This window comes from Schistocerca serialis, chromosome 8 (genome assembly GCF_023864345.2).
Source record: "Schistocerca serialis cubense isolate TAMUIC-IGC-003099 chromosome 8, iqSchSeri2.2, whole genome shotgun sequence".
Taxonomy (NCBI): domain Eukaryota; kingdom Metazoa; phylum Arthropoda; class Insecta; order Orthoptera; family Acrididae; genus Schistocerca; species Schistocerca serialis.
In genome coordinates, this window is record NC_064645.1 from 118,702,964 (window position 1) to 118,727,653 (window position 24,690).

Here is a 24,690-nt window from a genome sequence, read left to right on the forward strand (position 1 = left end):
ATGTAAAATTGTGACATAAAATAAATAAGTAACTCTATTCTTCAACAGTGTTAGGCTGCTTAATGACGGATAGGTTTTCATACTTTATGTAGTACATAGTTATAACTTCACTAGCTATTATGAGCTGTGGATGCTGGACCCGCAGTACTGGCCGATGTGGTATGAGACAAGAACAACGTGCAAAAATCCAGAATGCAAAGGCTCCACGTTTGCTTCACGTGAAAACTGTAAACTAAAATTTTGCTTGAATAAGACAAATAACTTTTTCACCTCATTTCACAAACAAATGGAAATCGCTTATACATATTTTGATTCCACCGCATTTAATTTTTTTCTCTATTGTTGTAATTTTGATACTTTTGTTTCAACATCTTATTTTGTAAGAAAAATATGAAATAAATATTCTTTTGAATAATAAAAATAACTCTTTCACCTCATTTCATGGATGAAAGTCACTTAGTTCCATCCAAATATACTCTAACTGAAGGTAACATTTCAGTTTTTTCCACTGTTTTTGTTAATTCTGTAGTTTTGAAATGTTTCATTTTTTTTGCTGTTGAGTTTACCTTATCACTTAGTTCGATTATAAATGCGCTGCTCTGCATATGTGCAAAGTTTCATAGAATGAAATTTATGACTTAATTCGACAATACGTGAATGGCTTTGCATATGTGCTAAGTGTCGAAAAATCAACTGTTCTCAAAAACTGTAATCGGAAGATTTTTTAAAAATATTTTTACAATGTTCTATAACCCGTCCTAAATGTCTGTTCGATTATTGTTACTGAGGAAAAAAACGCGTAATGAAGGAATAACTCAGCAATCAGTAAAGTATGCTGTTCTAGAGCGGATAGCTGCTGTCAGTTTGTTATCTTTTTAAATTTACTTACCGGTCCCCCAAAGCGGTGACTTATGGATCAAAATATTACTATTTATATTAAACTTTAAGGGGCAATATATGCATTTTTTACTTCATATAGTTTTTGGTGTCGAAGAGCAACAGGCCCAAGATGTAAAGACGGTATAAGAAAGCAATTGTGGCGCCAGAAATTCACACAGGCGGTTTTGACAGAGAAAAAACGAAAGATATTCTCGATGATCCATGAGTGAAGGCGATCGAGACATCGCTGAAGACGCCTCTCAATGAGACAAGTCCGTGAAGAACTGCAGCTTTTTTTTTGGGGGGGGGGGGGGGCATCATTCTTCTCACTGGTTTGGTACGGCCCGCCACGAATTCCTCTCCTGTGCTAACTTCTTCATATCAGAGTAGCACTAGCAACCTGCGTCCTCTGTTATTTATTAGATGTATTCCAATCTCTGTCTTCCTCTACAGTTTTTGCCCTCTACAGCTCCCTCTAGTACCATGGAAGTCATTCCCTCATGTCTTAGCAGATGTCCTATCATCCTGTCCCTTCTCCCTATCAGTGTTTTCCACATATTCCTTTCCTCTCCGGTTCTGTGCAGAGCCTCCTCATTCCTTACCGTATCAGTCCACCTAACTTTCAACATTCGTCTGTAGCACCACACCTCAAATGCTTCGATTCTCTTCTGTTCCGGTTTTCCCACAGTCCATGTTTCACTACCATACAATGCTGTACTCCAGACGTACATTCTCAGAAATTTCTTCCTCAAGTTAATGCCGATATTTGATACTAGCAGATCTCTCTTGGCCAGGAATGCCCTTTTTGCCAGTGCTAGTCTGCTTTTGATGTCCTCCTTGCTCCGTCCGTCACTAGTTATGTTACTGCCTACGTAGCGGAAGTCCTTAACTTCATCTACTTCGTCACCATCGATCCTGATATTGAGTTTCTAGCTGTTCTAATTTCTACTACTTCTCATTGCCTTCGTCTTCCTTCTATTTACTCTCAGTCCATACTCTGTAATCATCAGAGTGTTCATTCCATTCAGCAGATCATGTAATTCTTCTTCACTTTCGCTCAGGATAGCTGTGTCATCAGCGAATCTTATCATTGACATCCTTTCACCTTGAACTTTAGTTCCATTCCTGAACCTTTCTTTTATTTCCATCATTGCTTCCTCGATGTACAGATTGAACAGCAGAGGCAAAAGACTACATCCTTATCTGACACTCTTTTTAATACGAGCGCTTCGTTTTTGGTGGTCCACTCTTATTATTCCCTCTTGGCCTTTGTACATATTGTATGTGACCCGTCTCTTCCTATAGCTTATCACTATTTTTCTCGGAATTTCGAACATCTTGCACCATTTTACATTGTCGAACGCTTTTTCCAGGTCGACAATTCCTACGAGCGTGTCTTGATTTTTCTTTAGTCTTGCCTCCATTATTAACCGCAACGTCAATACAAGGCAAAATTATCAATGAAAAGAGAGCCAGAGACGCCAGGCAGGAGGCAGGCCATGATAGGGTTAATGGCGATAGCAAAGAGGACAACGCTCTTGATGGAAAGCTGAGCCACACCGTCTTCCTGGGTAAGGATGCCCGACAAGGCAGAACCCACATGTACCTAGAAAGCTCGGTCTTTTAAAAATTCCTGAACGAAGAGGGATAGGCGGCCATAGAAGCCGCACTTGTAGAGTGTACGGAGGATACTAGTCCTCCTGCAGGTGCCGTAGACTTTCTCCAATTCAAACAACACAGGCACAGTCTGGGATTTCCGCAGAAAGCCATTCATGACATGGGTGGATAGAGTGACGAGATGGTCAACTGCAGAACGGAGCGCTCGAAATCCACACTGGGCAGTGGTTAGTAAATTACGAGACTCGAGCCACTATACCAGCTGGGCATGAATTATACGTTCCATCATGTTAAAAATACAGCTGGTGAGAGAAATGGGGCGGTAGCTAGAAGGAAGGTGTTTGTACCGGGCTTAGGTATAACAGTGGTTTCACGCCATTGTCTGGGAAACATGCCCTCTGCCCAGATGCAGTTGTACGTATGCAAGAGAAAGATGCTGCAACATCTGAATGTGAACGTCGTCTCGCCCTGGTGCGGAGGATCTGGATGAACTGAGAGCATAATCCAGCTGCCTCCTAGTAAAGGCGGCATTGTAGTACAATTCTGAGAAGAGAAGGGTATCGCCCGGTCCTCCTCCGCACGTTTCCCATGGCGGAAGGCGGGGTGATGGTGGGAGGAGCTCGAAATGTCCGCAGAATGGCGGCCCAAGGTGTTGGAGATAGCAATAGGGATCACTATGACATTGTCTGCTACTGTCAGGCCGGAAATTGGGGAATGGATCTTGGCTCCAGATAGCCGACTGACGTTGGCTCACACGACGGAAGAGGGAATGGAACTGTTAAAAGAACTAGTGAATGAAATCCATCTAGATTTTTTGCTATTCCGAAGAACACTACGACACTGTGCACGCTTTATAATGAATGCAGTTTGCCATTGTAGGACGACGATTAAAAACGCGGAGAGCACGTCTCCGTGAAAAATTGCGTCGCGGCATGCCTCAGCCCACCAGGAGACTGGGACATGGCGTGGTGAAGAGGAAGTGCGAGGAATGGAACGTTCAGCAGCAGTAGGGATAACGTTTCTAAGATATTCCACTTGTTCATCACAACTGGGGAAATGGTTGTCGAAGATCGCCGGGGAGGAACAAAACCTCCAGTCGACCTTAGAAAGCTGCCATTTGGATCTTCTCATAGGAGGGGTAGGAGTCAGCAGACGGATAGCATACCGGAAACGGTCGCTCTAGTACGTGTCAGAGAGAACAGACCACTCAAGACGATGGGCAAGCTGCGCAGTGCAGAAGGATAGGTCCAAATGGGAATCGGTGTGCGAGGACTCTCAAAGGAACGTGGGTGCTGCTGTGTTAAGGCAGAGGGCGTTAAGTTGATTGAGAAGGTCAGCCAAGAGGGCATCTCTCAGGTTCTAGAGGAAATGAGCAGCAGAAAGGGATGAGGTAGCTGCCCAATAAGCTAGAGCAAGTCTGCCCTGGTGACATCGAATGACGGAGGGATGTATAAGGTATAAAGGGAAAAGTTCAATAGCTTGAAGGCGGGTAGTCAGGGAGCTGGGTTGCCTACAAACATCATTCTGTGTGAGCAGCATACCTCCCCCATGCGACGGAATGCTGTCCTCGGGGAGAAGGTCAAAATGGACCGGGAACAAATGTGAAAACTCAAAGCAGTCGAGAGGACGCAATTTTGTTTCCTGGAGGCAGACAACAAGTGGACGCTGAGACGCTAAGAGTAGCCGTAAATCCTCTTTGTTTGACCAAAGGCCACGCAAGTTCCACTGGATGAGAGCCATAACAAGGAAAAGGGAGGAGGGAAAAAATGAAGGGGTGTCTCCTCTGCGTGCCAGCCTTCAAAGAGTCACTGCTACAGGGTGCAGAGGCTAGAGATTCATGCTCCATGACATCTACAGAGGCGTCAGCACTCCGTCGATCTGCAGAGTCCAGGGCAGAAAAACGGTTGGCGGTGTGCACCAGCGACACGGAGGTCGGCCGGGCAATGGTGTCACGTGGCGTGAGTCCGCGAAGGAAGAGACTGTGTGCCTTTGTTTGAATTCTTGGAGCCTTTCTGATTGGCAGAGGAAGACTCAGATGTTTGTTGGATGGAGGGACATAGGAAATCTTCGTGGGAGTATTCCTTCTCTCCTTTCTGGCCTGTCGGTTGTGTAGCAGATGACTTCGCCCTTGTGTGCATCCCTACCATAGGTAACACATTTGGCCGGATGTCGAGTGTGGTTGAAATGATGGCACTGATAGCAGCAAATTGGATTCGGAATGTACAGACTGTGAGAATTTCATAGCCTGTTTTGATCTTGGATAGAGGCACCACCCTTACAAAGATGAGAAAAAAAGTGCATTTAGGCAATAAGGATGCCTCTACTTTTCATTACCCGATGGACGTCAACGACCCCCTTATCATAGAGGCACGTTTGAATTTCTGCATTGGTCAGACCATCGATCAGCGTAGTGTAAATAACAACACGGGAAGAATTCAGTGTTCTATGGGCCTCGACACAAACGGGATAGCTGTGGAAAAGCAAAACGGCAAGCAGTTGTGCTTGAGAGCCAGAAGTAGTCTCCAAAAGTAAAATGCTATTGTGTAAACGAGAGCATGATTTCACAGGGGCGGCAACTGTATCAACACCTTTCTCAATAATAAACGGATTTGCCTCAGCAAAGGACTGACCATCTTCAGTATGTGAAACCACGAGGAACCGTGGTGTGGCTGGGAGGGCGATTGAATCATTAGCCTCATTCCGTTCACGTTTCGTAGTCGTTGACTGTGAAGATTATTGGCTGATGCGAGAAAATCCCCCACGATTGCCAGGGCCCCCCTTCAGGAGGGGGCGCACCAGCCTTAGGTGATTGTTCACACCTCAAGTCAGGCCTCCCGAACACGTGACCAATCGGCGTTTTGGGAAGGTAGTAGCTCAGGTAATCACCCCTCCCTGGGCCTGGTCTGTGCCAGGGGTTACATGCGAACCCTACCTGTCAACCCGCGGCTGGCAATTCAGACACATGGGCTGGCCTCCAGGAGCGCACAGGGAGGAAGAAGAAAAAGAGGAGCCTCAAACGCCGAAGCGGAGGAGGGATGGGAGAAGGAGAGCGAAGAAAGGAAAAAAGGAAACGAAAAACAGTGGTGAGAGTGATCTTATATCAGCTACAGAAAATGTGGAACATTCCCAAAAACACCCTAGACACGTTCCCCAAGAGAGCAGAAAAAGAATATCAGGAGGACAGACATAGAGCACTGAAGGGGAAAGATGGTGCAAAGGCTGGGGCCCTGTACCAGCAAGGCATAAACCCGCCAACGAGCGGCGAGCCCCCTGGGAGGGCATTTCCTTATGTTGAAGATCATTTGCCTCTCGCTGCATCATACGTGGATGCTTTACAGATCTACCTGTGATTCACTACAATTTTCTGTATAGAACAGTATCATCCACAGAAAGACTCGTTCAACTTTCGATATTGGCTGCTGTGTGACATGCACTGTGAGTAGAATAGCATTGCCTTGGGATACACACAAAGTTACAGTTACGTCTGAAGAATGCACTCCGTTGAGAATGACATACTGTGTTCCTTTTGCTACAAACTCTTCAATCCAATCACACAGCTGATCTCATATTTCGTTCGTTTGTATTTTGTTCATAAAGTGGCACTGCGGAACTGTCCGAAGGCCTTGTCGAAGTCAAGGAAAACGTCACCTACCTGGGCGCCGGTAGCCACCGCCTTCTGGGTCTAGTGGATGAACAGGCCGAGTTGGGTTTCACACGATCGATGTTTTCGAAACCCATGTTGATTCCTACTGAAATGACTTATGCTTTTACCAAACATTAGGAACACTTCACTCGTTCAGATATCTACGGTAAACTGCTGCTAGAAGACGGGCAAGTTACTTCGCAAACTACACTCCTGGAAATTGAAATAAGAACACCGTGAATTCATTGTCCCAGGAAGGGGAAACTTTATTGACACATTCCTGGGGTCGGATACATCACATGATCACACTGACAGAACCACAGGCACATAGACACAGGCAACAGAGCATGCACAATGTCGGCACTAGTACAGTGTATATCCACCTTTCGCAGCAATGCAGGCTGCTATTCTCCCATGGAGACGATCGTAGAGATGCTGGATGTAGTCCTGTGGAACGGCTTGCCATGCCATTTCCACCTGGCGCCTCAGTTGGACCAGCGTTCGTGCTGGACGTGCAGACCGCGTGAGACGACGCTTCATCCAGTCCCAAACATGCTCAATGGGGGACAGATCCGGAGATCTTGCTGGCCAGGGTAGTTGACTTACGCCTTCTAGAGCACGTTGGGTGGCACGGGATATATGCGGACGTGCATTGTCCTGTTGGAACAGCAAGTTCCCTTGCCGGTCTAGGAATGGTAGAACGATGGGTTCGATGACGGTTTGGACGTACCGTGCACTATTCAGTGTCCCCTCGACGATCACCAGTGGTGTACGGCCAGTGTAGGAGATCGCTCCCCACACCATGATGCCGGGTGTTGGCCCCGTGTGCCTCGGTCGTATGCAGTCCTGATTGTGGCGCTCACCTGCACGGCACCAAACACGCATACGGCCATCATTGGCACCAAGGCAGAAGCGACTCTCATCGCTGAAGACGACACGTCTCCATTCGTCCCTCCATTCACGCCTGTCGCGACACCACTGGAGGCGGGCTGCACGATGTTGGGGTGTGAGCGGAAGACGGCCTAACGGTGTGCGGGACCGTAGCCCAGCTTCATGGAGACGGTTGCGAATGGTCCTCGCCGATACCCCAGGAGCAACAGTGTCCCTAATTTTCTGGGAAGTGGCGGTGCGGTCCCCTACGGCACTGCGTAGGGTCCTACGGTCTTGGCGTGCAACCGTGCGTCGCTGCGGTCCGGTCCCAGGTCGACGGGCACGTGCACCTTCCGCCGACCACTGGCGACAACATCGATGTACTGTGGAGACCTCACGCCCCACGTGTTGAGCAATTCGGCGGTACGTCCACCCGGCCTCCCGCATGCCCACTATACGCCCTCGCTCAAAGTCCGTCAACTGCACATACGGTTCACGTCCACGCTGTCGCGGCATGCTACCAGTGTTAAAGACTGCGATGGAGCTCCGTATGCCACGGCAAACTGGCTGACACTGACGGCGGCGGTGCACAAATGCTGCGCAGCTAGCGCCATTCGACGGCCAACACCGCGGTTCCTGGTGTGTCCGCTGTGCCGTGCGTGTGATCATTGCTTGTACAGCCCTCTCGCAGTGTCCGGAGCAAGTATGGTGGGTCTGACACACCGGTGTCAATGTGTTCTTTTTTCCATTTCCAGGAGCGTATATGTAGAATCTTATTGTTATCCCGGCAACTCCAGTGGCCTTCCCTCTGCTGAGCAATTTCATTTGCTTTTCTATCCCATGGTTACTTATTTCTATATACGCCATTACATCATAAGTGAGCCTGCTTAAGGGAGGTGCGACAGTGCGACATTCCTCTGTGAAATACACAGCCATAATAAAATAGTATACCCTGAGCCGTGCGTGGCTCGTGTTCGTGCCACCTCTTATTTAACATCTTTTTTCTTACCATGCTGCACCTCGTTATGTTAATTTCAATTACTGGTGTCACTGAGTTGCCGCCTTCCCTGCCCGTGAGCGGCAGCAGCAGCGCTTATCGATATAGGCCCTCCCATATTATCTTTGCTGGACTGCTATTACTTCCCGGTCGTCGTCTGTTTTGAGTTAGTTCGGACCTGGCAGTGTTTGAGTTCGCACGCGGCACAAGTTCAGTCGGGGCGCACCAGCAGTGAGGTCCAGACTGCCAAGACTCACCCCACCGTTGCCGACACACTTGATTCGAGTGGCGACAACTTTGGTTGGTCGTCGGTCGGTCGTCTTGCCGGAAAACGTGTATTTGGCTGGCGATCGCTTATCGGTTGGCTGTGTGCTGACTCATGATTCGTCCCTGTTATTGTGCAGTCACTGCCGATAGCATTGTCTGGTTCTTCGGGCAAGTTTTCGTGTAACTGTGTGTAACTTGTGTGATTTTGATTGACAAGTTATTTTATATGTTGTCGGTGTACTGGCTCTGAGCAGTCGCTCGTTTGGTGAGGATCAGCCAGGAAATCTCCTTGCGGAGCAGTGGGCCGGGCCCGCTGGCGGTCTCTACACAGTGTCGGAGAGTGTGGGAGTTGCTTCGATTGCTACGAGGTTCGTGACTCACCGACCCAGGACAACAAAGTTGAGTGGTGATTTAATTACCGAAGCCAATCCGTTCACATTGTGCCATTGGTTTTTATGGTTGGCTGTTGTGGATATTCCGGTGAGCATCTGCCGGTTTTGGAGTTGGTGAAAGTTTGGCCACCATCCAGTGGAGTTTAACTGTATTTCGGTTATTTGAAGTCCAAGTGCACCAGCGGAATTTTCTGCATTGTGGCCGCTGACGTAAAATTCAGGCAGTGTCGTTTCCTCACCGTGTTGTCACTGTCCAACGCGTGTGTGTAGTTTTGACAGCTTATGCATACTTGGCTGTGGGTGGCTACGCCTTTTATGTTTCGGCTTTGGAGTTCCTTGTGTACTGGTAGGCTGGAAAGTAAGTCGTCTTGTCGGTGGGTCCGTTGACTGTCTCTTGGTTGGGTTGCCGGCGGATCGGATATAGTTGGACTGACTACCTGTCTCCCCTAAGCGAACATTAATATTTCAAGCGCAGACCGATCCTCTGAAACTTCTGAGCGCCGCTGGCTGTACTGCCTTTTCTTATTGGCGTTTGATTGTGTAGTTTAATGGCTCATAGTCAATGGTTTGAATCTGTATTCTTTTAGTTGGGTTATAAATAATGGGACATCAGCCATTTTAAAATTAAAATTCCTTACTTATCATGACTTGCATTGTTTGGGCCTTCAGCCTCATTTTAAATGTTATTTAAGGATAAAAGCTTGCACCTTCTGCCTTTTGAAAGTTCATTGTAGTTGTATTTTTCAATCATGGGCTTTCAGCCTTCTTAAAAATAAAATTCCTTACTAGTTAAGTCTTCGATTGTTTGGGCCTTCAGCCTCATTTAAAATATTTTTGGATAAAGCTTTGGGTCTTCTGCCTTTTGAAAATATATTGTTGTTGCGTTTTTCAGTCATGGGCTTTCAGCTGTCTTAAAATTTAAATTCCTTACTTGTTAAATCTTAGATTGCTTGGGCCCTTCAGCCTCCTATTTTAAAATTATTTAAGGATAAAGTATTGAGTTTTCTGCCTTGTAAAAATTTATTGTAATTGTGTTTTGAATCATGGGCCTTCAGCCGTTTTAAAAGTAAAATTCCTTATTGTTAAGTCTTATATTGTTAGGGCCTTTAGCCTCCTTTTTTAAAAATTATTTGAGAATAAAGCTTTGGGTCTTCTGCCTTTAAAAATTTATAGCAGTTATGTTTTTAAATCAGGGGCCTTCAGCCGTTTTAAAATTAAAATTCCTTACCTGTCAAGTCTTAGATTGTTGGGCCTTCAGCCTCATTTGAAATATTATTTAAGGATAAAACCTTGCGCTTTCTGCCTTTTGAAAATTTATTGTAGTTGTGTTTTAAATCATGGGCCTTCAGCCGTTTTAAAAATTAAAGAGGTTGTGCCCTTAAGCCATAAGATTGTGTGACATATTCAGTCGATAGTTATGGTAGGAAATTTGCGCTGTAATGTTTGGGTAACTAAATAAAGTTATTGTGTTCGAGTGTAACTGACAGATTCCCACTACCTGTTCTGTCCTGCGGATTTAACCAGGCGATTCATACCCTTCTAGAGGTTTCCAATTCACTCAAGATTTATTGTTGCAACAGTGCATATGAAGTACATGAAATGATTACAGTTACATATCTATAGTACCAGCGGTTCTGAGGTGCCAGGCATCGAGTAAGGCAGAAACATCCATATCAGCATGTAGTGTAGCCCTCACGGGCGGCAACGCAGGCGCTTACTCTGGCGTCCAGTCGATCGTAGAGATGGTGAAAACTCTCCTGGGAAACTTTATTCCATGCCTGCTCGAGCTGTTCAGGTACTTCTGTAAGAGTTACAATAGTCACTTCTCCTCCCACCACACCCTACCCATGCTCGACTGGGGACAAGTCCAGAGATCACGGTGGCGAGGGAAGTTGCCGCACGTCTTGCATAGTACGGTGAGTTTCACGAGCAGCGTGTGGGACGAGCATTATCCAGCTAAACAGCAAAATGGCTCTGAGCACTATGGGACTTAACTTCTGAGGTCATCAGTCCCCTAGAGCTTGGAACTACTTAAACCTAACTAACCTATGGACATCACACACATCCATGCCCGAGGCAGGATTCGAACCTGCGTCCATAGCAGTCGCGCGGTTCCACACTGAAGCGCCTAGAACCGCTCGGCCACACCGGCCGGCGATAAAGAGCAGGTCCAACAACATTCTGCACGCACCGAGCGCTGATAAGCACCCTCTCCAGAAGTGCCAAAGATGAACTAAAGTTGTTGCTTATCGCACCCTAGTCCATAAGGAGTATTGGACGAATGCATTCGGCGAGACAGCTTTCACCAGGTCTAAGTCGTACGCGCAAACGACCATCACTTCCGTGCAGGAAGAATTTGCTTCCATCGATGAGGACCACTGCGTATCATTCCATCTTCCAAGTGATCCTCTGATGGCACAAGTCCAGCCCTGCACGTCGATGCTGTGTCATGAGTGGAGGACGGGTTAGAGGTGTGTGTGCCGTAGTCCCATTGCTAATGACCAGTTCGCAACAGTCCGTGTCGACTCATCTAGGCTCACAAGCCCTCTTATCTGTGCTGTGCTAGCTGTATGGTCTGTCACTGCTGCCCTTACAGTACGACGATCTTGGAGGACGTCAAAGCAACGTACATGTCCAGAAACTTCCTGGCAGATTAAAACTGTGTGCTGGACCGAGACTCGAACTCGGGACCTTTGACTTTCGCGGGCAAGTGCTCTACCATCTGAGCTACCCAAGCACGACTCACGCCCCTTCCTCACAGCTTTACTTCTGCCAGTACCTCGCCTCCTACGTTCCAAACTTTACAGAAGCTCTCCTGCGACCCTTGGAGAACTAGCACTCCTGTAAGAAAGGATACTGCGGAGACACGGCTTTCTTGCATGAAGGCTAGTTCTGCAAGAGTCGCAGGAGAGCTTCTGTAAAGTTTGGAAAGTAGGAGGCGAGGTACTGGCAGAAGTAAAGCTGTGAGGACGGGGCGTGAGTCGTGCTTGTGTAGCTCATTTGGTAGAGTACTTGCCCGCGAAATGCTAAGATCCCAACTTCGAGTCTCGGTCCGGCACACAGTTTTAATCTGCCAGGAAGTTTCATATCAGCGCACACTCCGCTGCAGAATGAAAATGTCATTCTGTAGACGTCCATAACCTCGTCTACGGGTGTAAGAATATTCATGTCACCACTGATAGCAGAATCGTTGCATAACTGACGAGCTCGTCCGACATGTATGGCAGTTCTCCGAAAGGACAATCCCGATCCCCGAAAACCCACAATTTGACCTTTTCAAACTCGCCTGGTTGGCTGTAGGAAACATGAGTGCATCTCTGTGGCATGGCTGCCTGCTTGCATCACACGTATGCACTACACGGGGCCTTTTGCTGGAAGCATTCCGTATTAAAGAATAGACGCAGATGGTGCTATGGTAGCTATACCACTACACTATCCCTAACGTCCCCCACGTGGCATATGTCGTCATTGGATCAAAATCGACATCGTCTTTCTAGGTGTACTAATTTCTTTTCCGGGAGTGTAATTTTGCAAAAGGACGTTCATTATTTCCGTCTTTTCTGTGTCGTCATTCGTTTCAGTGCCATTAGGATCACAGTGTCCGCACAGATGGATGCGAGCCTCTTACAGTTTTAACAAAAGACGAAAACTTCTTAGGATTACTGGCTTATGGCAACGCAGTGGCCGTCTTTTATTTTTTTACCACATTTTTCAGCCTCCGATCACACTGAGATTTATCTTCACCGGAGGCTGAAACACACATTGATGGGAATGTAAGGTCTTGCACGATGAACAACTTGACGGAACGCTATCACACTGATACTCCAGTATTTTCATTCCTGTTGGATATGTTGATATAAATTTCATGCTTGTGCGAGCTTGTTTTCAGTACGTAAAGAAAGTCATTCTTACAGACGAAGAATGGTGTAACTACACTCATGCTCATAAATTGATAATGCTGAAAGTGAAATAACGCTCTGGTAGGCGGCTTGCGGGTTTAAATCACCTTGGAGTATGACCATGCGGTGCATTTGACCTGCGGTCGTGCATGGTGGCGCTGGCAGCACTCCACATACCATCAGTGCCCGCAGACGGCCACGGAGTTCTGCAGGTAGCCTAGCTAGGGATCTTACCGCAGTCACTGGAACATCTGTCCCCAGACACACAGTCTATAGACGACTGAACAGACATGGTTTATTCGCCCGGAGACCTGCAGGGTGTAGTCCACTGACCCCTTACGGGAGAGCCCGTAAAACCTGGTGTCAAGAACACAGTACGTGGTCATTGGAACAGTGGTCCCAGGTTATGTTCACGGACGAGTCCAGGTATAGTCTGAACAGTGATTCTCGCCGGGTTTTCATCTGGCGTGAACCAGGAACCAGATAGCAACCCATTAATGTCCTTGAAAGGGACCTGTATGGAGGTCGTGGTTTGATGGTGTGGGGTGGGATTATGACTGGTGCACGTACCCCCCCTGCATGTCTTTGACAGAGGAACTGTAACGGGTCAGTTGTATAGGGACGTCATTCTGCACTAGTATGTCCTCCTTTTCAGAGGTGCAGTGGGTCCCACCTTCCTCCTGATGTATGATAACGCACGGCCCCACCGAGATGCCATCGTGGAGGAGTACCTTGAAACAGAAGATATCAGGCGAATGGAGTGGCCTGCCTGTTCTCCAGACCTAAACCCCATCGAGCACATCTGGGATTCTCCCGGTCGACGTATCGCTGCACGTCTTCAAACCCCTACGTCACTTCAGGAGCTCTGACAGGCACTGGTGCAAGAATGGGAGGCTATACCCCAGCAGCTGTTCGACGACCTGATCCAGAGTATGCCAACCCGTTGTGCGGCCTGTGTTCGTGTGCATGGTGATCATATCGCATATTGATGTTGGAATACATGCGGCAGGAAACAGTGGCGTTTTGTAGCACATGTGTTGTCTCAACTTATCACCAATACCGTGGACTTACAGATCTGTGTCGCGTGTGTTCCCTATGTGCCTATGCTATTAGCGCCAATTTTGTGTAGTGCCACGTTGTGTGGCACCACATTCTGCAGTTATCTTTAATTTATGAGCATGACTGTACATGATGACAGCGGAGTGTATCCGACGTTAATGGTTAATCGAAGTTGTCAGGTGCAGGTCGCAACACAGAATGCGCAGGGACGTGCACTTGCAACTTAACGCCATCTTTCGGGCACTGAGCCGCACAACAGGCCGTGTTGCAGTGACTACGGAACGAGCGGTGGTGAGACACTCTGGGAAAAAGCGTGGAAAGAAGAGTAATGACAAGCCCTTTTAGAAAGACTGTACCATAATATTATCGGTTGGATCTGACGAACGGTTTGTTAACAAGGGCTGAAATCCAGGTGGAGACTACATGTAGAGTGTTACTACGAGCCTTTGGAGACAGAGTACTGGAAGATGCGTTGACATATCGAGTTGCTGTGTGTCGTTTGCCGCTTACATCATAACACAGGGATTTGCACCGTTTCGAGTCATACTTACCTGGGACATTAAGTCGCATTCTGTGTTGTTCACCGATGATCCTGGTGGAAGGTCATAGGGAGCAGAGACCAATACGTCTCCAACACCTGGAATTCTAGTGTGGGATGGCACTGGATGTAGTAACAACACATTTGGAGGTTGCTGAAGGTAGGCTGATACCGCGCCGCTATGTGACAAGATTGGCAATCCCTGTTACTATGCCACTCAAGACCAGGGTACCACACGGCGTATTGCAGCGGAATAAAGCAAGACCCTACACTGCAGTTCACACCAAAGACCCATGATGAATATACAGATCCTTCACGCCTAATCCATCCCCTGACCGTTAAGTTTTCGTTCAGATTACAGCAGGTGGAGTTCCAAATCTTGTTGAGAATAGTTATGGATCCATGAGAGGTACTGAATATATGCAAATGGAATCCTAAATAAGTAGCTAGTTTCGCTTGATGCACGGTAACACGTGAATATCTTTTTTTTTTTTTTTTTGTTTGTCGTATATCCTCAGACTGGTTTGATACAGACATCAAAGGCTTCCTCTCCTATGCCAGCCTCAGCATTTACACCCAACGTCCTCAATTATTTGCTGGATTACATTCCAGTCTGTGCCTTCCTCTACAGTCTTTAGGTTCTACAGCTTCCTCTAGCATCATCATCGTGTACCCTCTTGAGTAGGGTATTTCCACCAACTTCTTTCCTCACTAATTCTACGGTGAACCACTTCACTTTTTTTTGTATCAGTCAACCTAATTTTCAGTTTCTTTCTACAGCAAGACATACCTAACGCTTCGTCTCTTTTCCTACCGCTTTCCCGATAGTCCATGTTTCACTACCATAAAATGCTGCGCTCCAAACATACATTCTCAGAAACATCTTCCTCAAATTAAGGCTTGTGTTTGAACCAGTACACTTCTCTAGGCCAACAATGCCCTCTTTCCCTGTGCTAGTCTGCTTTTTATATCGTCCTGACTTCGACCGTCACGGGTTATCTTGCTCCCAAGATGTTATAATTCATTTACCTCGTCTACTTCGCAATCCCAGATTTTGAAATTCTCGCTTTTGTAATTTGTGCTACTTCTCATTAATTTTCGTGTTTCTTCGGTTTATTCTCAAATATCAATCAAAATATACAAAAAAATTAAATCAAGATTATACAAATTCACAAAATTACCAGCAATATTGAACCAATAAACGTGTACAATAAATGATATGATATAGAACTTAGATAATTATTATCATTGCGATGCTGCGGATGGTGAATACCATTCAATGTATGATTAAAGTCTATAACATGCAATCTGCAGAAAAATATAGAGAAAAACAGAGCGGAAAAATGGAAAATATCTACTTCCACTAGTTACGAAAATATATTTGCTATCAACTTTCCTTTACAAGAAATAGTATAACAGACGTCAGTCTCCATTTATTTAGGAGGAAAAAAATTTCACGTTATTGTTTGGTTCCTTATTTTTGTAGATTTGTTCAATTATGATATAATTTTATTAATTTATATAATTTTTAATATAAAATGCTGATGTTCAGGAAAGATTTTAGAGGTATTTTAAGTTTCTGAATTTTCATACAGGGATTTCAGTTTCTGATTTCTTGAGATTTTCACATTATATGAAATAGCATAGATATCATCTTAGATTCAGATATTTTTAAAATTTCGATTTAAAAGATGTTAGAAAAGGCATTAATCTCCTTGGATTTTATGCTAAATTTACATGTTTTTTAGTTATATAATTTTCTGTGGAAAATTCTCTGGAGCATAAAAAGAGGATTTTTATAAGATTCTAAAAAAACCTTGAACATAGGTGTAACTTGATGAAACATATGTTTTAAGGAAGCTTTTTATATTAAAATATCAGCTGTACTAGAGCTGTACAAGAAGACCCATTTTATATGTACTGAGATGCAGCTACATTCAGAGGAAAAGCAACAGGAGAAATTCAACAGATGCGGCGGCTGAGTTGGTTTGTTTGCTTTTCGACAATTCCACTAGGCAGTTTCAAGATGTACAGCTTATTTACCAGCTGTCGGATTGTATTGTCAATGATTCATGGCGACCCTCTCAATAAAATCTTCGAGGAACTTCCACATACACTTAATCTCTAATTTTGATGGATGATCAATGACAACATGATCCTTCAGTGCTGTCTATGAGTTAGATCAGCAGGTTGCTTTCCCGTTACTAGGTTTGGAGTTGAGCAGTAAATTGTAGATATTTCTTGCAATGATATCTTTATTGTTATGTTCTCCCCAGTAGTCTGTATCATGGCTTCGTTTAAAGTCCTGTCAAATCTTTCTACTACATCATCTGAATCATCGTGAAACGGAAACGAAGTAAGGTGTTCTGAGCCATTCCTTCTATAGCAATCTTCGATTTCCTTTGACACAAAGTGTCTGAAATGTTTGTCTTCGGAAGTCCTTCTATTAAAAAGATTTTTAGTGTCTTTTGTGGCTTGTGTAAATGTTGAAGACATTGCAAATATATTTGGGAACTTTTAGTATGCTTGTACATGTGCGAACCAGGATGATTTCCAGAACAGTAAAGTATAAACAGTCTCAGCCCTTTCCCATGTTATTGTTACCTGCAGCAAATTTTGAAAATAGGTTTTGGAGTTTAGTTTTGCTGTTTCACAAAAATCACATTGTCAAACCATTTCTCAGAATTCTTTCTTCATTTATGGTCATTTGGGCCTTTTATCTCATTGTGACCATGCTCCAGCATCCGTCATGAAATTTCAGAATTTCCTCTTAGTATATTCTGGGTATAATGACTCTTGTGCAACCCATCTGAAGAAGTAACAAGCAATGGCGGTGGGGATGGTTGTCCTTTTGTCAAAATATGGCTTTAAAATTAAGTTCTCATTTGTAAAGGAGTTAGACCATCAATTTTACACATAATGATTGTCAGTGCCACATCTCTGCTCATGGTTCAGCCGGAAATCTGACCCGTATCAGATTTCACAGTTATACCCTATCAGTGTGACTGTCAATCTTTGTAATCTCTGGACTGTCATCCCTTGCAGGTATGTGGTCGTCTGAATTACTGAAACCGGAGGCTTACGATCTGTGATCAGTTCAAACCTTCATCCATAAAGATAGTGAAATTCGTTGACCCCATAAATGATGGGTACTGCTTCCTTTTCAACGTTTTGTATCTGGCCTGAAGTCCATCTAAATTCTTGGAAGCAAAGGCCATGAGTTTTTCTGGTACTTTAGGGCACTTTCGAGGCAATACTACTCTGATTCCATATGATGATGCACCTATTGCTAATATCATATTTTGAGTTGGGTAAAAGTGCAGCAGTTACGTTTCCTTGATAATTTCCTTCTTGAACTTCACAAGTGCTATTTCTTCTTCTTTAACTCATTTGAAATACATGGTTTTTCTTCAAAGTTGACGCAATAGTCCAGCGATTTCATCAAACCTTTTGATGAATTTGCTGTGGTAGATTAGATAACTTTTCCAGTAGATTACTTTTCTAGTTCCTTGATATAGTTTTTTTATTGCTTATATACTATCTTCTGGTTATTTGATTCCCCTTACATGAGTGACGCGGCACTGGTATTTTAATAAGTGTTTGAACAGTTCACATTACTTGCTGAGGTCATTTTTCTTCCAGTTGTGTGAGAAACACGCTCAAATTCTTCATGTTCTCAAGCATATTTATATCTGTCACAATTACATCGTCCAAGTAATTGGCAGGCTCGGTTATTTGTTCTATAAATCGCTAGTAGGACTATGCTGCAGGAGCATTTGCAATGCCAAATTGTAGCCTCTACAAGTGGAGTACTGACAACCATCAGCTTCTAGGATTCTTTGTCCATTTATAACTGGAGAAATGCATTCGCAAAATTTGTTATTGTAAAATGTTTTATTTCATTTCTGGCCTTTCATTCTTCAGGCCTTGGATACTGAGTTGTTTCTAGCTGTGGATTTACATGAACTTTGAAGTCTCTACAGGTTCTTATCGAACCATTCGGATTTTCTGCAGCCACAATTGGTGTAGCCCACTGGCCCATTGACTGATCATCACTGGCTCCCATATTCCTTCTTTGGTCAGCCTTTCAATTTTGCTGCATCATCTTAGTATAGTGATCACAACGGAACTCGTGATCAATGGCTAGTAATCCGACAGCCTCTTGAAACAGCAGTGGAACAAGACAAAAATGACCCTCAGAAAAATATTTCAGCGGCGAACCAGAAAATACACAGATTTTAGGAAAACAGACTAATATTTGGTCAACAAGGATTTAAAGAAACATGGTGCTTTTCAGTCCATCTTCAAATCAACTGGAGAGAAAGTGTATTTGAAGAGCCCCTGAAACTGTTTCCGTTTTAATACAACTTCTGCAATCTATAGAAGTATTGTGATTGTCAGGTTTGTGTTCAGTTATTAAGCTGTTACGATATCATTCTGCTAACTTAATACCTTGTTTTCTGAGTTAATGAACGTGTGTATTATTACACCAGCCGTCTCAAGAATTACAGGTAATGTGGTTGATAACCAAAACCAGAGCTCTGTATGATTTTGTGAACTGTGACTATGGTGGTTCAAATGTGGCACCTGATTCCCGAAATTATCCAGACTAAAAAAAAAGAATGTGGCACATATGACATAGGCATCCACAGGCCATGCATGTAGAAGTTGACTTGTTACTTTCCAAATATCTAAACTACTACAACGTGGGCTCCAAAAGTATGTTGATAACATCAGATAAGAACATGTGAGAAATGATAAAGATGCCCAAATGGTCCTACTACTTGCATCATATGATGAGTCTCATTTTGGAGTCGCTTTTCAAATTTCCACCGAAACTATGCACTCCTGATTCTAAAACCTTGTGTACAACAAAATATGTTGAGCTATAAGTGACAAAATTCCCTAGCGGACTCCAAGAAGATGACTGTCATGTATGGGTACTAGCTAATTTAATGACGTGTTCTCTCCATAAAGCAATCACTTATTGGAACTACTATAGGCTTGGTCATAACTGAAGAGTGGTCTGTATTGTTTTGGAATCTAGGACCTTGGCGCTTTTAAATGCGTTCCCTGGTCGGATATATTACTCAGGTGCAACATGGGGCGTGTCACACAACTCATACTGATTTGGATATTACAGATGTAGGTGTACACTTGTGATATCTTTTCCAAATATACACCTGAACTACTGCATCATGTCGCTGACAACAAGTATGTACATATGAGAGACGATAAAAAAACCAGTATTAGTCATGAGACGAATCCCATTTGGAAATTTCCTTTACTGTCTACAGTCTCGACTGTAGATCTGTGTTCATCACAGGAGATATGGAACTGTCACAAACGATAAGTGGTTTTGAATTTGAGTCATTAAATGAGTTACGTCTGGTGCATTGTAACTATCAATTTTAATGAGATGTTATCTGTATATACCTATTAACATCATAGCTTATACAGACTCGCCAGTTGTTTATATAATTTTGAAATCTGGGAAGGAGGCACTTGTAAAAGGTTTCCCTCCATCCTAGATATTACCCAGCCTGCAAATGCGACGTATGATACACTTCATAGTGATTCACAGACTATACTGTGTCTGTGAATCACTATGTCTGTGTCCAGTTCTAAGCAAAGAAGGGAAGGCAGAAAGGTGGAAGGAGTATATAGAGGGTTTATACAAGGGCGATGTACTTGAGGACAATATTATGGAAATGGAAGAGGATGTAGATGAAGACGAAATGGGAGAGAAGATACTGCGTGAAGAGTTTGACAGAGCACTGAAAGACCTGAGTCGAAACAAGGCCCCGGGAGTAGACAACATTCCATTAGAACTACTGATGGCCTCGGGAGAGCCAGTCTTGACAAAACTCTACCATCTGGTGAGCACGATGTATGAAACAGGCGAAATACCGTCAGACTTCAAGAAGAATATAATAATTCCAATCCCAAAGAAAGCAGGTGTTGACAGATGTGAAAATTACCGAACTATCAGTTTAATATGTCACAGCTGCAAAATACTAACGCGAATTCGTTACAGACGAATGGAAAAACTGGTAGAAGCCGACCTCGGGGAAGATCGGTTTGGATTCCGTAGTAATGTTGGAACACGTGAGGCAATACTGACCTTACGACTTATCATAGAAGAAAGATTAAGAAAAGGCAAACCTACGTTTCTAGCATTTGTAGACTTAGAGAAAGCTTTTGACAATGTTAACTGGAATACTCTCTTTCAAATTCTGAAGGTGGAAGGGGTAAAATACAGGGAGTGAAAGGCTATTTCCAATTTGTACAGAAACCAGATGGCAGTTATAAGAGTCGAGGGGCATGAAAGGGAAGCAGTGGTTGGGAAAGGAGTGAGACAGGGTTGTAGCCTCTCCCCGATGTTATTCAATCAGTATATTGAGCAAGCAGTAAAGGAAACAAAAGAAAAATTCGGAGCAGGTATTAAAATTCATGGACAAGAAGTAAAAACTTTGAGGTTCGCCGATGACATTGTAATTCTGTCAGAGACAGCAATGGACTTGGAAGAGCAGTTGAACGGAATGGACAGTGTCTTGAAAGGAGGACATAAGATGAACATCAACAAAAGCAAAACGAGGATAATGGAATGCAGTCAAATTAATTCGAGTGATGCTGGGGGAATTAGATTAGGAAATGAGACACTTAAAGTAGTAAAGGAGTTTTGCTATTTAGGGAGTAAAATAACTGATGATGGTCGAAGTAGAGAGGATATAAAATGTGGACTGGCAATGGCAAGGAAAGCGTTTCTCAAGAAGAGAAATTTGTTAACATCGAGTATAGATTTAAGTGTAAGGAAGTCGTTTCTGAAAGTATTTGTATGGAGTGTAGCCATGTATGGAAGTGAAACATGGACGATAACTAGTTTGGACAAGAAGAGACTAGAAGCTTTCGAAATGTGGTGCTACAGAAGAATACTGAAGATAAGGTGGGTAGATCACGTAACTAATGAGGAGGTATTGAATAGGATTGGGGAGAAGAGAAGTTTGTGGCACAACTTGACTAGAAGAAGGGATCGGTTGGTAGGACATGTTTTGAGGCATCAAGGGATCACAAATTTAGCATTGGAGGGCACCGTGGAGGGTAAAAATCGTAGAGGGAGACCAAGAGATGAATACACTAAGCAGATTCAGAAGGATGTAGGTTGCAGTAGGTACTAAGAGATGAAGAAGCTTGCACAGGATAGAGTAGCATGGAGAGCTGCATCAACCCAGTCTCAGGACTGAAGACCACAACAACAACAACTGTGTCTGTAGGCGACAGACACCAATTTGATCCTGCAGCCGCTACAAATCAAGACACAAAATAGCTGAAGACATTGGCTGCCATTAAGCATTGATTTATATCAATGTGCAGTTGATTATTTGGGCTGGACCAGGTTTCGAACCCCAGTCTCCCGCTGACTAGGCAGATGCACTGACCACTACGCCATCCGGACACACTGTGTCATATGTACACAGTGGTCTCCGAATCTGCACGGACTAGCCTAGCCCGCCTCCCATCAGACCAAAATTCTCAACTTACACCACATACTAATGATGCAGTGCTACTGTTCATTAGCCTAATTACTCACGGCACGTCGGTTCAAATGGCTCTCAGCACTATGGAACTTAACATCTATGATCATCAGTCCCCTAGAACTTAGAACTACTTAAACCTAACTAACCTAAGGACAGCACACACAACACGGCACGTCGCTGATTCCTGTAAGAGTTAAAGCTTGTTGTGCTTCTCCCCTGAAGGGATCATTGGCCGCATATATATACGACGCGTGTTTTTTAAGTAAGTACCGTTTTGAAATTAAAAAAAGACGTGCTAATATATCTCAATAATTTTATTTTTACATGAAAGCCTGTACCTTAATCTAGTTTTCTACATAATTTCCGTTAATATTGAGGCACTTGTACTAGTTTTTGAATATCCTTCTCATAGAAGTCTGCCGCCTGACTTGTTTACCACTACGTCACCACTGTTTTGACTTCGTCATCGTCTTGAAGACGCTGACCGCCCAGGTGTTTTTTCAAGTGCAGGAACAGATGGAAGTCACTGGGTGCAAGACTGGGGCTGTACGGAGGATGATCTAGAGTTTCCCATCGAAAAGATGTGATGAGATCTTTGGTCTGATTCGCCACATGCGGACGGGCATTGTCTTGCAGCAAAACGATGCCCTTGTTCAACTTGTCACGTCTTTTGTTCTGAATTGAACGGCGCAGATTGTGCAGTGTATTACAGTAAGCTGCTGCATTGATTGTCTCATTACGAGGCAGAAATTCCACAAGCAATACTCCTTTTCTGTCCCAAAAAACTGTGCACATGATTTTATGGGCAGAAATTGTTTGCTTAAACTTCAGTTTTCTCGGTGAATCTGAATGGCACTGTTGCTTTGATTCTGGTATGACGTAGGCCACCCATGTTTCATCGCTCGTAACTATTTGGCTTAAGAAATCATCACCGCCATTGTGGTACTGCTCAAGGAAAGTCAATGTACTGTCTAAGCGTTTGGTTCTGTGCACATCCGTCAACATTTTCGGTACACAATGTGCGCACAATTTTCGGTAATTCAAGTGCTCGGTCGCATTGCCATACAAAACACTACGAGAAACATTAGGAAAGACATCCCGCAAGGAGGAAATCGTAATGCATCTGTTTTCTCTCACCTTATTGTCCACTTCCTGCACCGAACTTTCATTAACGACCGAAGGACGCCCACTCCATTGTTCAACACGCACAGTTGTGCGGCTATCATTAAATGCACTCACCCACTTTCTTGCCATTCCATCATAATGTTTTGTCCGTAAACTGCACAGACACCACGATGGATATCGATCGCTTTTAGGCCTTTAGCACAAAGAAATCTTATAACAGCCCGTACTTCACAGTCGGCGGCACTCACGATTACCGGAGGCATCTTAAACACTCAGTACACAACGTAAACAAGGATGAATCAGACTGTAATGGCGTCAGTGCGTAGATTAAGGTACAAGCTTTCATGTAAAAATAAAATTATTGAGATATCTTAGCACGTCTTTTTTTTAATTTCGAAACGGTACTTACTTAAAAAACACACCTCATATATATATATATATATATATATATATATATATATATATATATATATATATATATATATATATATAAAACGAAAAGATCGCACATACACTAAGGTCATGACATCCAATGATCCCTGCAGTGCATATGACGCACAACTTGCTCGAACTCTTAAGGAAATCGACGATATGCCGCGAGTAATATGGATGATGAGCAGGGGCACTGTATCTTTAGTGTGAGGCTTAAGTTTGGAAGCTGAGTCTGATGGGAGGCATGCTAGGGTACTCCATGCAGTTGCAGTGACCACTGTGTACAGATGGCATAGAGCCGAGTGAGCAAGAGACTCAGGTTCGAATCCCGGCTGGACACAAATTTTCAAAAAATGGCTCTGAGCACTATGGGACTTAACATCTGAGGTCATCAGTCCCCTAGGACTTAGAACTACTTAAACCTAAGTAACCTAAGGACGTCACACACATCCATGCCCGAGGCAGGATTCGAACCTGCGACCGTAGCGGACGCGCGGTTCCAGACTGAAGGGCCTAGAACCGCTCGGCCACACCGGCCGGCTTGTGTCACGAGTCGAGTCAGATTTGGTGCACGGCTACTTAAGAGTTTAGTAATGTTTGAACAGTATCCTATAGGGCATTATACCGACTCTTTCTGAGCCTGAAAGCGCGATTTAAATTAGCGTTTCGACCGTCTGCCCATCACTCTTCTTCAGGCACCAGAACCGCTAGTTCTGGAGACGCCCGCCGGTCGTTGTGGCCGAGCGGTTCTAGGCGGTTCAGTCCGGAACCGCGCTGGTGCTACGGTCGCAGGTTCGAACCCTGCCTCGGGCATGGATGTGTGTGATGTCCTTAGGTTAGTTAGGTTTAAGTAGTTCTAAGTCTAGGGGACTGATGACCTCAGATGTTAAGTCCGATAATGCTCAGAGCCATTTTTCTGGAGACGCCTGTGGAGGAGTGGTCGCACAAGCATCTTTACTTTGAACTGCTTAGTGACGTTCAGGAAAGCGACGTTGGTTGCCACATGACAGCACAGGTAGGACAGTGTGTATGGGAGACTGTCCCAAGAAACCAGCAGTTTAGTCTACCTGAAGAGGATCACTCCAAAGACGGTCGAAACGTGGGTTTTAACAGTGATTTTGGTTTCAAAATGACGTGAGTTGATGTCCAAAAGGATTTTTCTCGACCATGGAAGATTCTGCACGTACTTTCACGATATGTTATCTGCAATTATCGTTTTTCGTAACTACGGTAGACCAGGCACCAACTGATGAGTGGTCTGGGTGCTCAAGAACGTCTCCCCTGGTGGCAGAGGTGACCCAGACCCCAAACGGGACGTGCGCCCAGTGCCCTGACCCCTCCAGCCGGCTGCAGTGGGCGGCTGGGGAGCAACTAGGCCGCCGCCGCCACCGCCGTAGCTACAGCTACAGCTACGCCGGCGCCCTCCCTCCCCCA

The 24,690-nt window shown here is 44.5% G+C and overlaps 1 protein-coding gene across 1 annotated transcript in view; it reads left to right on the forward strand.

Annotated features, from left to right (window-relative positions):
- Positions 1-24,690, forward strand: part of LOC126416167 (synaptotagmin 1-like) — a 986,421-nt gene that overhangs the window by 584,400 nt on the left and 377,331 nt on the right. The gene's annotated exons all lie outside the window — the stretch shown is intronic.